This window comes from Lytechinus pictus, chromosome 9 (genome assembly GCF_037042905.1).
Source record: "Lytechinus pictus isolate F3 Inbred chromosome 9, Lp3.0, whole genome shotgun sequence".
NCBI classification, from domain to species: Eukaryota; Metazoa; Echinodermata; class Echinoidea; order Temnopleuroida; family Toxopneustidae; genus Lytechinus; species Lytechinus pictus.
Genome location: NC_087253.1, coordinates 11,982,038 through 11,992,337, shown reverse-complemented (window position 1 = coordinate 11,992,337; position 10,300 = coordinate 11,982,038). Strand labels below are relative to the sequence as shown.

General features: G+C 36.5%; 1 long non-coding RNA gene across 1 annotated transcript; it reads left to right on the top strand.

The window, feature by feature from the left end:
• Positions 1-2,831: 2,831 nt before the first annotated feature.
• On the top strand, positions 2,832-9,931 carry LOC135155500 (uncharacterized). The gene is made up of 3 exons (XR_010294643.1): positions 2,832-2,978; positions 5,881-6,000; positions 6,359-9,931. It is a non-coding gene; the product is annotated as an uncharacterized LOC135155500 (long non-coding RNA).
• Positions 9,932-10,300: the final 369 nt, after the last annotated feature.

Here is a 10,300-nt window from a genome sequence, read left to right as displayed (position 1 = left end):
AAAATTCTAAAATATCCTGCAGTACTTCTATGACAACCCTGCGATACTTCTGTTGTATATGAACATTTTTTAAATTTCCTGCAGTACTCCTATTACTAAGCACTTCTATGGAAACCCTGTGATACTTCTGTGGTACATGAACATTTTGAAATTTCCTGCAGTACTCGATCCTATTAAAGACACTTCTATGAAAACCCTGTGATACTTCTGTGGTAAATGAAAATTTTGAAATTTCCTGCAGGACTCAATATAGGCACTTCTAAAATTCTATGGCAACCCCAGTGCTATACTTTCAAAATTTCCTGCGGTACTTCTCATGCAGCCACCCCAGAAATATGACTGAAAGTGTATCACAGACGCTATACTGGTGTATTTTCTGTGGTACAGTACATGAAAAAATTAGTTTCCTTCAGTACTTGTATGGAAGCCCTGTTTGTACCACAGACTAATTTTTTTATTTCCAGTGAGGGATTTATCTTTTTTTTCAGTTTCGGGAGAGGTCAGTAGCGTATTGAGTCTTATATTTTTAGAAGGCCATATGGCTTAAAAGGGCACCATTCATTTTAAAAAGTACAATTTTTTATATGAAAATTTAATTTTGTGATAGCTAGATTGTGACATATAGGCCCTATTTCAAAATTATATTTCACCCTGTCCCATTGTGTAGGTCTATATCAGCGAGGGGGGGGGGGGTTATGCCTACTGAGACTCAGAGGTTTTAAGTTTGATAGCTTCTATTTCTACGAGAAAGGGTACTATACGTACTAGATCAAAACTAGGAGCAAAGCGCGAACTGAAAAATGCGAAAAATTATTGACCCCAAAATGGGCAACTTATATTTTGAGGACTATTGTTCGTTTTCAGGGTTATTTCTTTTTCATGCGCTCTTTTAAATTTCAATTATCATTTTTGTTTTGTTTGTTCGCCACTTATTTTTCATAAAAAACAGGATGAATAATAAAAAAATGACTATATTTAAAAGGGTACGTGTTGAAATATACAGGACACACCTAACACTCTTAGAGCTTAATGGTTGTGAGGAAGCCGGGTTGAATTTCAAAGAGATATTGTAATGAATAAAAATATAAGCATGAACGTATTATTCTACTTCATCCATCTCTTTCTAACAATACAAGAAAATAATTGAAGGGGAGGTCAACGCTAGAGATAATCAATAAATAGAGTAAAATTCACAAAACAAAATGCTTAAAATTTATTCAAAATCGGATGACAAATAACGAAGTTAAGTTGAATTTTAAGGATTTGCAATATTCCCATGAAACAGTTTTATTTAGGCATGTCTCATGAATATTCATTAGGTGGGCTGATGATGTCATATCCCATGTTCTTTTGTACAATATATGAAATTAGATTTATTCAACATATTTCTACCAAGAACTTAAACAATTGGAATGACGACTAATTAACCGCATTAGTTATTTAATGCAGCAACTTTACAATGGGGACACATTATTTACACATGTATTGAAAAAATAGATAATCATAATTTCATATCTAACATTAAAAAAGAAAAATGGGAATGTCACATCATCAGCCCACCAAATGAATATTCATGACGATGTGCACACTATCTGTTTTCACAAAATATTGATAAACAATTAACATAAGAAAGTTCAGCGTTGAATGTTGATTAAAAAATAAATCTCAGTTAAAATGCTATCTAAGATTTTGTTTTACACGTTTCATAACCAAGTTTTAATGCGATTCTGGCCCCTTAAAGTTTTTATTGCGAGAAAATACATTTTTCCAAGTTTCCCATCTATTTTTTTATTTTATTTTTTTTGTAAAAAGGACCTATTTTCTTACAAATATATTATTATAAATAAAATTACTTCAATATTTGTTCTCCTATTCACAATATTTTTTACAGGTGGAATAGGATAAACTAAAAATAGGATATTTAATTTCCATTTTAAGGCCCATTTTTTGCTTTATATCCCCGGTTTATATCTTTGCCACCTTGCAATATGTTAGCCAGGCTGGTTTATATCTATTTCTTTTTAAATCAAATAAATTTGGATATTTTCAATCTATTTTTATGATGCGAAGCTATATATAGTTTGTAAATATGTTTTTTAATTGCAAGAACAATCTTGTATCTCTGTTCACATATGATGGCAGTTTATTTTGCTTCTTTTTTTCTAATTTGTATGAAGTTTGTATCTATATATTTTCAAACTATTTTCCATCCTTAAAGTGTCACAACCGATATCATATTATTTTTTACCTCGTTGGCAAAGTTATTATCTTTTCTTATGTTTCGCTTCAAAATGGTATCTTTATATTTGCTTGTCTTGCTCCTCCACCCCTTATCAAAATACCCTGCCGGCACTTGATCTAAGATTATTTTCTTTTACTACTTGAACCTTATAAAGGGATCTTTCCTTCGATCGCAAGAAAGGATAAAATGTGTGTTTTTGAAAAGAAATAAAATTAAAAATACATAGGATTGGAGCTGTGATTTTCCTCATTGCTTTCTTTGTCATCCTACTTGCATACTAGTAGGCCTATATAACATATTTTCAGTAAAATTGTGAGACATGTTTTTAAATCCTATCCATATTAAAAAAAAGAATAAAGAGAAAGAAAAAAATTAAAAGACATAGAAAAGAAAAAGAAAGGAAGAAGAAATAAATATTTGAATTTTACTTTATTCAATTCCTTTACGTTAATAATATGATATATAAATGATGGCGAAAATAGTCAAATTGTCTGGTTGCCAAGTAAAAAGTAAGACCCCCCCCCCCCCCCCCCCTCCGAGCTCCCCGTACAAACGCGCGCACGGACTGTACCGTATACGTGTTTCCGGTTCCGCCATTTGAAAAAAAACGTTCGTAACTGCTCAGCTGAACCCGAAGCTTGATGAAGAAGGCCGTCAATATTTCAACAAAAACTAACAGAATATGGATCAGATTCGGACAACGACTTCTTAAGACATTCACACAACAGGCTAAACAGTAAGTTAGATCCATTTTTCGTAGTTTGGCGCGGCATGCACTTAAATTTCTTCGACTTTTTAATCATTACCGTACGGCCACTGCACTGCCGTTGTTCCCGATCGCTTATCGGGTGGGGGCTGATCTGCGGTGTGCGCGGCCGGGGACGGCCAACGGCTGGCTAAGTTAGTAGTATATTGATGGCGGCGGTGAGGATGTTTGTATTGTCATGATTGTAGCAAGGTCAGGGGTGGGCGCTAATGCAGTTTCGCACCGGCCGATTAATACCAGCATACCTCATCACCAATATTTGTTCCCAAATGTCATGACAAGTCTCTCAGTCACATTTGAAGTCAATATATCCACCACTTTTCAAAATATCGTGATCGGGAATGGCTGTAGGCCTAGCCAGGCGGCTTCTAGAGAGTGAAAATCATTTACTAACGTAACTTCGTAAGGTCACTCTCATATGAAGCCAGGGATCCTTTCTCATATACCCACACAGAGGAAGCCAAAACTTGAAACTTTCACCCCCGGCCCCGAGATTTCTACTTTCCTTCTAAAAGATCTAGCCTAACGTTAGACCTAAATCATGTACATGGGATAAAACTTAATTTCCAACATTTCTACGCTCTCGTCGTTATTTTTGAAGAAGAAATTCATTCCAAAAAATGCGAAAAATATCATGATTAGACGGAAGAGACTTGCCCGATGTTTACGCCGCCATCTTGTTTTCTATTGTTCTTCGCCAACGTTACAGACGCGAACTTCGAGACCATGAACTCGATCTGATATTCCGAGTGACAGAGGTGGGATTTTATGGGGGTGGGGAATATAAAATTCATGCAACATCTTGATTTTTAAAAAGAATTAAAACTAATATTCTTACTTTACACAAAGTTTCATTTAGTTCCACGCTTTTATCAGTCTCAAAATTGGTGATTTAGAGCCAACATGAAGTTCCTCACACATATTTATAATTCGCTGCCGATTTCAAAACATTGCATGCGGATGCAATATTCGCGAGATACCGGGCCTGGTCTGACCCGACCGACCTCACACGCATGCGATGTATTGAATATTGATACGTGTGAGAAACTTCATGTTGGCTCTAAATCATCAATTTTGAGACGGATAGAGGCATGGAGAAGAACTGAAACTTTGTGTGCAGGAAGAATATTAGTTTTAATTTTTTTAAAGAGCGTGATGTTGCATGAATTTGATATCCCCCCCCCCATAAGATCCCACTTTTTGTCACTCGGAATATCAGATCGACAGATCCAGTTCACGGTCTCAAAGTTTGGGTAGGTGGAGCGTAGTGTAGCAATAGTGAAGTGGAGTGGAGCCTGCACAAACTTCACTCGAGGTAGGCAATCCCACAAATTTAAAAGAGGTTTCTATAAAATCAAGTCCGGCCTTCTATGAACATGACAAACTTACGAAAAGATGTGAAGTCAATTCACCCTAAATATCATCAATATCCCTCAAATAGCTTCATTTAAGCACTAATTTCTCTTCCGGTTGATAAAATATGGATCCGTCTTTAATTTCCAAAATTGTTCGTCTAACTAGCTAAAGGACGCATGTTTTATCTACATATTAAAGACACTACATAGAAAAGACTAGGCACAAAGACTATTATACATGTAAATCGATGCAAAGCATTACGCGATGTCGGCAAAGTGCCCAATCTTCTTATTGTAAAGACTTTAGCGACAATAACAGACTGTGAGTAAGGTTAAAATGCTCCTCTACTTTTAATGTTTTCATTAGTGCTGTTGTCGGGAACAAAAATCCATGTCGACATGTCGCTTAAAAATTAATCCCGACATCGACAATGTCGACATGAAAAAGGGACCGTAATTTAGCCTGGGCTCCCTAACATAAAAAAAAAGCATTCGATCGTGGAACAACACTCTCAATCAAATATATTCACCTTGACACGAGTGATATCCCCACACTAGATCTATATAATACAGGCTCAGTTCGGGAATTGAGCTTCCAAAATCACCGATTTAATCCACATTTTTTTTCTGGAGAATCAAGTTTTTGTACCAGGATCCGGTTTCGAAAGCATTGCTCAATAACACTCGTAGCCAATTTGAGAATCACCAATTACAACAGTGATCATTGCTGCAAACGCAAGCTCCTCAATTTGACAATGAAAAGTAATGAAAATCGACCGATAATTTCAGTATCACTTCCGCGGCGATCTCCAAACGAATGAAGGGAAGTTTTCTGTGACTTCGTGATATGAAGTAAGCGCTCAATTGCGGCAGTCACAACTTTGACAAAAACACGTGTTCGCTGCTGCTCACGTTTATGTGAAAAGTAATGCATTGAGGAGCAACGTATTATCAAGCACGGTGAATAGCGCGCGATGGGTACATATTTCCGTGGATGGGTACGGTGAATGCTACTCTCGCTATAACGGGATATCGAGGGCGGCTCGATCGGGCAGGCCGGCCCTGCACTGACGTATTTCTACTGCCGCACAGCTCGCAGATATTCTTTTTTCATTTAATGCGCTGCTAAGCTGAATAAACCTTTTAATCGCGCCAATTACTGTGGATAAATGCTTCTAACTTTTCAGCTAATCTTTACACTCGTGATTGTAGGCTAGACCCCTTTTTATTTTATGTTTACATGTCGATGTGGGTGCGTGCATGTCGACATGTCGGAATTTTGAAAATCCTTCGTATGTCGACATCAATGTCGATATGAGGCCTATCGACAACAGCACTAGTTTTCATTGATTTTATGTTGAATATTATTAAAGAATATGACTCTTTGCACCTGAATTGTAACACTGAAATATGGAAATGAAGAAGTTTTATCATGTATTTTTATTACATCATGTATTTGTATTAACCTGCAAATAAAATTTTACTATGTCACTCAAATTCATTTCATTTCATTAAAGATTCAAAGAGGGATCTCTGGATGATCGAGCAGCAAGTCCAGCATTATGTGGGAAAGATACTACAGGTGTACACAGAAAAGGCCATGTTCTTGTACAAGACACGGTTGGAGTTCATAAAAGGTGATTATATAGGCATTCACTTCAGTAGATATTATAATTACAAAATTAAGCAGATTGTATTCATGCAGTGGCATACAGTGTAATCCTTGTTAGAAGATGTAGATTTATTCTTCATTGTTTTATTAAAGAGTTTCAATATGTGCTTATGACAATTTGTTTGCATTATAAATTGTTTGTCACTCTTCGGCTTAGTTTGCTTTTATAAGCAAGAATATGCTAAGAGAGATAGCCGCAAGGACCTCATTATCCGATAGATATGTACTTGTGAAAAGAGATCTAGATGGGGGCAAAACACCTTATTTCTTGTATTTTTATGTTGTTCATGTTATCGTAATGGTATGTGTTTTTTTTTCTACAGATTAAGCTGCCTCGTGCTATACAGACTTGGATAAAAACAAGCTGTCCAATGAATGGTGACTACTCAAGAGGAGCCAGAAAGTCAACTAAAGCCAGGGTATTTTGGGAGTTGATATGGCCGGGGAAGGGGGGAGGGGGGGTTTCCAGGGCCCCCCCCCCTTCCTTGAGATCTTGACCGCACAATCGCGTCTAACATTGGCACATGGGTTGTCTAGGGCATAATTTACAAAATTAAATTGTAAATTATTTCACGCAAATTGTTAGTAAGTGATAATACTAATTTATGCGTAATTAGAATACAAAATCATACTTTTTCCTCTATTGCATTGACTTTGTACACAAAATCACGTTTTTGAGCAATTTTTGGTATGACATGTACTTACATAATGTCACGTTATTACAGAACCACGTACCGGGTGACACAAGATTGGTCTCAAAAGATGCACAAGACTAGAAAGAGGCATGTTTTAAAAAAATTGTGCGACAGCATGGTCGCCAAATTTTTGGAAGGGGGGGGGTCAAATTGGTCCAATTTAACTAAGGGTTAATAACTGGGAGGCTGTTAGCTGCCTTTTTACTTTCAAGTCTTGCACATCTTTTGAGACCAAATTTGTGATGCCTGGGTACGCTGTTCCGAAATTTCGCAACATTTTTATGTATTAATCCAACACAAATACTGTTTCTTGCTAAAAATTCACAATTAGTATACCAGTAATATACATTTATCAAGTCAAATTATTTAATTACATTTACAATCATAAAAGCTTTGATAAAGTATAAAAAAAAACAAAGAGTTGTATGTAGGCCTGGGACTTTCGGGTTTTTTCTCTTCGGGTACCCGTGGTAATTTTCGGGTGGGTACCTGAAAATCATGTCACTTGAAATATGACTGGTGGAAAAACCCCATAGGTGACGTCATCAAGCCAATGCGATGCAAGCCAATTTATGAATGAAAATATAGTAAGCATGCGCATTGCAAGCCTCCCGTGCCCCACGCAGTATTCCATCGAAACAAGTTTCAATACTCTGTCACCTCGTACCAAAATCGACCTAGAATTCCACTTTCCTATATATCATATGAATTATAAAAGGTTTTCTCACCGATACTGCACAGGTAAGCAAATTGTTATTCTTGCTTTTCCGTCAAAATCTTACGAAGTAGCATCGATATTACATCGTGTTCGTGAGTTTGTATCGCTACGTGAACAAAGTCAATTGATTTCCGGGTTTCGGAGCGTCAAATGCGCCAGCCAATCACGATCGTGTTCCCATTTTCGGTTTATGATGAACTAAAAATGGTAACAAGAACGTGATTGGCTGGTGCTTCGTAGGTCGATTTTGGTATGAGGTGACAGAGTATTGCAGACTTGTTTTGACGTAATACTGCGTGGGGCTGAGGCTTGCAATGCGCATGCTTACTATATTTTCATTCATAAATTGGTTTGCGTCGCAGTGGCTGGATGACGTCACTGCGCTGCAAAAGAAACATGGCGATGATTGAACGATCTCGGTCACATCATCATCACTTGAAAACTTGTATATTTATGGATATTTAGAGGGTAATTGGTGAAATTCAAAATGAGGCTTGTGTACTTTTGTAATGAGTTACAATCATGTCTTACACTACGCAATACAAATCAAATACATGTACATTATACTGGTGAGCAATTTTCGGGTATCGGGTATTGATTTTTCTACTCGGGTACCCGGGTTTTAGTCCCAGCCCTAGTTGTATGAAAATTTTCAAAAATAATGAAAGGTAAAAGAAAACAAGATTACAATGTCCATTGCAAGGGGGCTAGTCTAGCTATTCAGGATAATTGGGATTTTATTCAGTTTTTAATTGACATAACATTATGACAAGATCCCTCCATTTAGTGTATAAACAGCACATGGCCATGATTGAAATTCATATAACATTAAAGTATGCAAACCAGGCAGCTACATGTACATGTAGGACTCACTGCTTGTCAATTCTATTGTCTGCCAGGGTCAAGTGACATACAGTGCACATGTATAACATGTGTGAAAGTACATAAGAAAATCAGCTTTTTATTTTTGTACTGTAACATTGGGTGAACTGGTGATCACTTTGGATATGATGCTCTTCATATTGGTTTATTTTATGTATATGAATTTTTGGATAATCATTAAGAATTAAAGCCATTTACTTAATATATGGAAGCATAAGCCCATCAAAGAACAGAATTATGTCATGTACAGCTAATTCATTTTGCGTGATATTACAATTGTAATTGTTTACTTGAGCAAGTAATTTGAATTGCTGCATGACCTAAACAATGACATGTTCCAATTCGAATAGTAACATGACCTAAAGAAGAGTTACTCCACCTCGATTGAGAGTGCTTATGTTAAATAATTGATGTTGCTACTTCAAATAATTGAGGTCAATCAAATTGGTCATAATTATTCAAGTCAATTTTGAGCTATATGTCATAATTAATTAGGTCATATACTAATTGAAATTACTAAATGACTCGAGTAGGTATGAATTCACATTGCCACATGACCTTAATTATTTTATGTAGCAACATCAAGTATTGAACGTCATTTAGTTATCAATTATGACATGTAGCAAATCAAATTACATGCCGCAATTTCGTGTTTATGATGGGCTCATGCTTACATTCATATATAACCCTTCAATACGTAGTTGGAGCAATTCTTAGACAAGAGGACTGTGTAAAATGATATGCCTATTCAATGTCAAAAAGGTTAATGTCTCAATAGATTTGATCTACGTTTTGGCAAAGTAATCTTATGTTCATATTTTTTCTAACCTATGGTGAACGTTCTAAATCATGTGAAATTCATTCAAAAATATCTTTCAGTATTTATGGACTTAAGTGAATTCTGAGCAAAATGAAGTGATTATGATTACGTTCATGTACTTTAAGTTTATACTGGTGATCAACACATCATAATTTCATCCCTTACTGTATGTGCACCATGCATTATCTGTACATGCAGAAGTGGTTATCCATTGTTTCATAACATGGTTGAGTAAAGGATGTTCTGCTTTTAGTATTAAGCCAATCGGGTGTTGACAAGAAGGGGAAAATGCAATTGCTCAGCTATTACAGTTTTTTTTGCAACCATAATACTGGTTAAGCCTTGGTTACATTCGCCGGCTCGTGGCCTTACGTCGAGTCAAAATTAACAGTCTTAATCATCCTTGTACCAGCTACTACCAGCTACACGTGGGTGGTTTGTACAGGAATACCTAAAACTGCTGATTTTGTCTCGCCGTAAGGCAACCGGTCAAGGAATGTGACCAAGGTATTAATAATAATCGCTTATTGTTGTGTTAGAGGGAAGGATTCTGGGTCGAATCTAGCTTTCTTTATGTGATCTCAAAATGGCAGCAATGTATGAATAGTGAAAGTAGTTCATGTGGCATCTCAATGTTCATGGATATAAATCTTTGTACATGTCTTATCCTAAAGATGAAATGTTACTGCATTATTCTAGCAGTCATTTATGATATCAAAGATGTTCTATACTGTGCATAGTACAGCTCATACATAATAAAGGTATGTGAATATGCTTTTAACGTCTTTGCAAATTTGTGGGTTTTTTCATGCCTCTTTTCATTAGTCAAGATGTCAAAGTTGTTGTGCTGGATCACAGGAAATTCTTACAAACTACTACGCCTAACAAACCAGTGCAGGACGGTGTCGTGAGAAAATCGCACAGACTACTACAGGACAATACCATAGGATTGTCACAGGAAATCAACAAGAATACCCCTGCAGGATTACCACAGTAAAGTATCACAAGAAGGCTGCAGGATGAGACCAATAATGCCACAGAAGATATCAAAGATCAGTATCACAGGAATACCACAGGACAGTACTGCAGGAATTGTCCTGCGGTAAGGTCTCTTGGTATTCCTGCAGTACTGTTCTGTAGTACTTTCCTG